We start from the raw sequence: 6,000 nt of genomic DNA on the forward strand, positions 1-6,000 counted from the left end.
CATTATGCAATGTCCAGAAGTGAAAATAATGATTGTGTCACCTCTGAATGTGTGAATTATTAATTGTGCACTAACCCTCTAATGAGTTTGCTTGAAGTTTGGTGTGAAGGAAGTTTTCAAGGGTCAAGAGAGGAGAATGATATACTATGATCAAGAGGAGTGAAAGCTCTAAGCTTGGGGATGCCCCCGTGGTTCACCCCTGCATATTTTAAGAAGACTCAAGCGTCTAAGCTTGGGGATGCCCAAGGCATCCCCTTCTTTATCGACAACATCATCGGGTTCCTCCCCGAAACTATATTTTTATTCGAGTCACATCTTGTGTTCTTTACTTGGAGCGTCGGTTTGTTTTCGTTTTTGTTTTTGTTTGAATAAGATGGATCCTAGCATTCACTTTGTGGGAGAGAGACACGCTCCGCTGTTGCATATGGACACATGTGTCCTTAGGCTTTACTCATAATGTTCAAGGCGAAGTTTCTTCTTCGTTAAATTGTTATATGGTTGGAATTGGAAAATGCTACATGTAGTAATTCTAAAATGTCTTGGATAATGTGATACTTTGCAATTGTTGTGCTCATGTTTAAGCTCTTGCATCATATGCTTTGCACCCATTAATGAAGAAATACATAGAGCTTGCTAAAATTTGATTTGCATATTTGGTCTCTCTAAGGTCTAGATAATATCTAGTATTGAGTTTTGAACAACAAGGAAGACGAGTGTAGAGTCTTATAATGTTTACAATATGTCTTTTATGTGAGTTTTGCTGCACTTGTTCATCCTTGAGTTTGCTTCAAATAACCTTGCTAGCCTAAACCTTGTATCGAGAGGGAATACTTCTCATGCATCCAAAATCCTTGAGCCAACTACTATGCCATTTGTGTCCACCATACCTACCTACTACATGGTATTTCTCCGCCATTCCAAAGTAAATTGCTTGAGTGCTACCTTTAAAATTCCATCATTTACCTTTGCAATATATAGCTCATGGGACAAAATAGCCTTAAAAACTATCGTAGTATTGAATATGTACTTATGCACTTTATATTTTATTAAGTTGCTTGTTGTGCGATAACCATGCTTCGGGGAACGCCATCAACTATTGTTGAATATCATGTGAGTTGCTATGCATGTCCGTCTTGTCCGAAGGTCTATCATTTTAGTGGTTGGAGCATGCAAAATTGTTAGAGAAGAACATTGGGCCGCTAACTAAAGCCATGAACCATGGTGGAAGTTTCAGTTTGGACATATATCCTCAATCTCATATGAGAATAATAATCATTGCTACATGCTTATGCATTTAAGAGGAGTCCATTATCTCGTTGTCCATGTTGTCCCGGTATGGATGTCTAAGTTGAGAATAATCAAAAGCGAGAAATCCGAAATGCGAGCATTCTCCTTAGACCTTTGTACGAGCGGCATGGAGGTACCCTTTGTGACACTTGGTTGAAACATGGCATGCGAAGATCCGGTAGTCCAAGCTAAGTAGGACGAGGTGCGGGCACTATTACTATACTATGCATGAGGCTTGCAACTTGTAAGATATAATTTTCATAACTCATATGCTTTATTACTACCGTTGACAAAATTGTTTCATGTTTTCAAAATAAAAGCTCTAGCACAAATACAGCAATCGATGCTTTCTTCTTTGAAGGACCATTATTTTACTTTTATTGTTGAGTCAGTTTACCTATCTCCTTCCACCTTAAGAAGCAAACACTTGTGTGAACTGTGCATTGATTCCTACATACTTGCATATTGCACTTGTTATATTACTTTATGTTGACAATATCCATGAGATATACATGTATAAGTTGAAAGCAACCGCTGAAACTTAATCTTCTTATGTGTTGCTTCAACACCTTTACTTTGATTTATTGCTTTATGAGTTAACTCTTATGCAAGACTTATTGATGCTTGTCTTGAAGTACTATTCATGAAAAGTCTTTGCTTTATGATTCAGTTGTTTACTCATGTCATTACCTTTGCTTTGATCGCTGCATTCATTACATATGTTTACAAATATTATGATCAAGATTATGATGGCATGTCACTTCAGAAATTATCTTTGTTATCGTTCTACCTGCTCGGGACGAGCAGAACTAAGCTTGGGGATGCTGATACGTCTCCAACGTATCGATAATTTCTTATGTTCCATGCTACTTTATTGATGATACCTACATGTTTTATGCACATTATATGTCATATTTATGCATTTTACGGAACTAACCTATTAACAAGATGCCGAAGAGCCGCTTGCTGTTTTCTGCTGTTTTTGGTTTCAGAAATCCTAGTAAAGAAATATTCTCGGAATTGGACGAAACTTTCGCCCGGGGTCCTATTTTTGCACGAAGCTTCCGGAAGACCGAAGACCTAACGAAGTGGGGCCACGAGGCGGCCAGGGGTGGCCGGCGCGGCCCGAGGCCCCGGCCGCGCCGACCTATCCCCCGGGCCCCTCGTGTGGCCCCCGCGTTGACCCTCCGCCTACTTAAAGCTTCCGTCGCGAAACCCCCCAGTACCGAGAGCCACGATACGGAAAACCTTACGGAGACGCCGCCGCCGCGAATCCCATCTCGGGGGATTCTGGAGATCGCCTCCGGCACCCTGCCGGAGAGGGGATTCATCTCCCGGAGGACTCTACACCGCCATGGTCGCCTCCGGAGTGATGAGTGAGTGGTCCACCCCTGGACCATGGGTCCATAGCAGTAGCTAGATGGTCGTCTTCTCCTTGTTGTGCTTCATTGTTGGATCTTGTGAGCTGCCTAACATGATCAAGATCATCTATATGTAATTCTATATGTTGTGTTTGTCGGGATCCGATGGATAGAGAGTACTATGATTATGGTGATTATCAATCTATTGTTCATGTGTTGTTTATGATCTTGCATGCTCTCCGTTACTAGTAGAGGCTCTGGCCAAGTTTTTACTCTTAACTCCAAGAGGGAGTATTTATGCTCGATAGTGGGTTCATGCCTCCATTGAATGCGGGACGAGTGACGGAAAGTTCTAAGGTTGTGGATGTGCTTGTTGCCACTAGGGATAAAACATTGATGCTATGTCTAAGGATGTAGTTGTTGATTACATTACGCACCATACTTAATGCAATTGTCCGTTGCTTTGCAACTTAATACTTGGAGGGGTTCGGATGATAACCTGAAGGTGGACTTTTCGAGCATAGATGCGGTTGGATGGCGGTCTATGTACTTTGTCGTAATGCCCAATTAAATCTCACTATATTTATCATGTCATGTATATGCATTGTTATGCCTTTCTCTATTTGTCAATTGCCCGACTGTAATTTGTTCACCCAACATGCTTTTATCTTATGGGAGAGACACCTCTAGTGAACTGTGGACCCCGGTCCTATTCTTTACATAGCATACAATCTACGCAATTGTGTTTTACTTGTTTTCTTTGCAAACATCTTCCACTCGATACGTTTAATCCTTTGTTACAGCAAGCCGGTGAGATTGACAACCTCACTCGTTTCGTTGGGACAAAGTACTTTGGTTGTGTTGTGCAGGTTCCGCGTTGGCGCCGGAATCCCTGGTGTTGCGCCGCATCACATTTCGCGACCATCAACCTTCAACGTGCTTCTTGGCTCCTCCTGGTTCGATTAAACCTTGGTTTCTTTCTGAGGGAAAACTTGCTACTGTGCGCATCATACCTTCCTCTTGGGGTTCCCAACGAACGTGTGAGTTACACGCCATCAGACTCTGATCGAAGATTTGAAGGAAACCTTCGACAACCTCGACAAGTTCTGCCTCAAGCTGAACCCGACAAAGTGCTCTTTTGGAGTTCCTGCAGGAGAACTTCTCGGGTTCTTAGTATCAGCAAGAGGGATTGAAGCCAACCCTGAAAAAATCCAGGCCATAGTGACTATGAGAAAGCCAACAAAGTTGAAAGAGATACAACAGCTAACGGGGCGAGTCGCAGCTTTAAGCAGATTCGTCGCCAGGCTAGGAGAAAAGGCGCTACCGTTATATGCATTGATCAAACAGGGGGAAAAATTTCAATGGAACGAAGAAGCAGATAGAGCCTTCGAGAACCTCAAGCGGGCAATTTCGACACCACCGATATTGGTGGCGCCTAAAGAGAAAGAACCTCTCCTCTTATACATTGCAGCCACACCGCAGGTGGTCAGCACAGCCCTAGTAGTCGAGAGAGAAGAAGAAGGCAAGCTTCATGGAGTTCAGAGGCCAGTATATTTCATCAGCGAAGTACTGTCACCTTCAAAACAGCGGTACCCGCAATATCAGAAACTGGCATATGGAGTATTCACGACAGCAAGAAAATTGCGACACTATTTTTCGGCGCACCCGATAATAGTGGTCAATGAAGCTCCCTTGTCAAATATATTGAACAACCCAGAAGCTACGGGTCGTGTCTCCCTTTGGGGAATAGAACTTTCTCCTCGGGACATCACGTATGAAAAAAGAAAAGCAATAAAGTCGCAGGTTTTACCAGATTTCATTGCAGAGTGGATGGAGCTACAAAACACGGGGCCTCCAGATTTATCGAGAACTTGGACCATGAACTTCGACGGGTCCAAAAGGTTGGAAGGTGCTGGAGCAGGCGTGATATTGGTATCACCCGAAGGCGACAAGTTGAAATATGTCTTAAGGATGACGTTCCCAAATGCGTCTAACAATGAAGCAGAATATGAAGCTCTCATACACGGGATGAAGATGGCGAAAGTTGTGGTGCAACCCGATTGAAAATCTTTGGCGACTCACAATTGGTGGCACAACAAGTTATGAACCAATGTGATGCAGTCAACGAAAGTATGATAGCATACAAAGAGGTGTACAATAAGCTGGAGAAATTATTTGATGGATGCGAGGTAAACCACATCAGCAGGATGAGTAACGATGAAGCCGACGTTCTTGCAAACATCGGGTCACAGTGTCTCGCGATCCCCCCAGGCGTGTTTTGGGAAGAGATAAGCGAGAGATCAACAAAGCCAGCGAAAACAAAGAAGGAGAAGAAAGAGAAACCCTCGAGTATCACCAAAGACACAGTAGAAGAAGAAGAGGAGCAGGAGCTAGTCATGATGGTGCAAATTCCATGGATGCAGGCTTACATATCATACATCCTAAGGAAAACGATACCCGACGATCCAGTTGAAGCAAGGCGAATAATTAGGAGATCAAAAGCTTTTACTGTGATAAAAGGGGAGTTGTACAAACGAAGCATTTCGGGCGTGCTACAGAGATGTGTTACACCCGAAGAAGGAAGAATCATCCTGAAAGATGTGCATGAAGGAATATGCGGCCACCACGCGAGTAGCCGAGCTATCGCGGCCAAAGTTTTCAGAGCAGGATTTTACTGGTTAACAGCAATAGAGGACGCGAAGGAAATAGTGAGAACCTGCGACGCGTGCCAAAGATTTGCCGCCAAACCTCACTCTCCCGCAGCAGAACTTATGCCAATCCCATTATCTTGGCCCTTTGCTCAATGGGGCCTCGACATGGTGGGAAAACTACACAAAGCTTCGCCAGGAGGTTATGAGTATATGCTTGTCGCTGTCGACAAATTTACAAATTGGATAGAAGCAAAGCCGATAAATTCACCGGACGGCGCGTCGGCAATTAAGTTCGTAAAAAGCATCGTCTTCAGATTTGGAGTCCCTCATAGCATTGTCACAGATAACGGCAGTAATTTTACGTCCAAGGAGTTCAAAGCATACTGCGCAGAAGTGGGCATCAAATTGAGTTTTGCGTCTGTTGTACATCCACAGACCAACGGTCAAGTCTAGAAAGCCAATGGCATCATATGCAACGGTATCAAGAAACGCCTGCTAGGACCATTGGAAAAAGCTCGGCATACTTGGCCAGATGAGCTGCCAAGTGTGTTGTGGAGTATCCGAACAACACCAAATACGGCGACGCAGGAGACGCCGTTTTTTCTGGTCCATGGAGCCGAAGCAGTCCTGCCGATAGAAATAGAGCATGATTCTCCAAGAGTCACAGAATATGATGAAGAAACCTCGAGAAAAGCTTTGGA

This window comes from Lolium rigidum, chromosome 1 (genome assembly GCF_022539505.1).
Source record: "Lolium rigidum isolate FL_2022 chromosome 1, APGP_CSIRO_Lrig_0.1, whole genome shotgun sequence".
NCBI classification, from domain to species: domain Eukaryota; kingdom Viridiplantae; phylum Streptophyta; class Magnoliopsida; order Poales; family Poaceae; genus Lolium; species Lolium rigidum.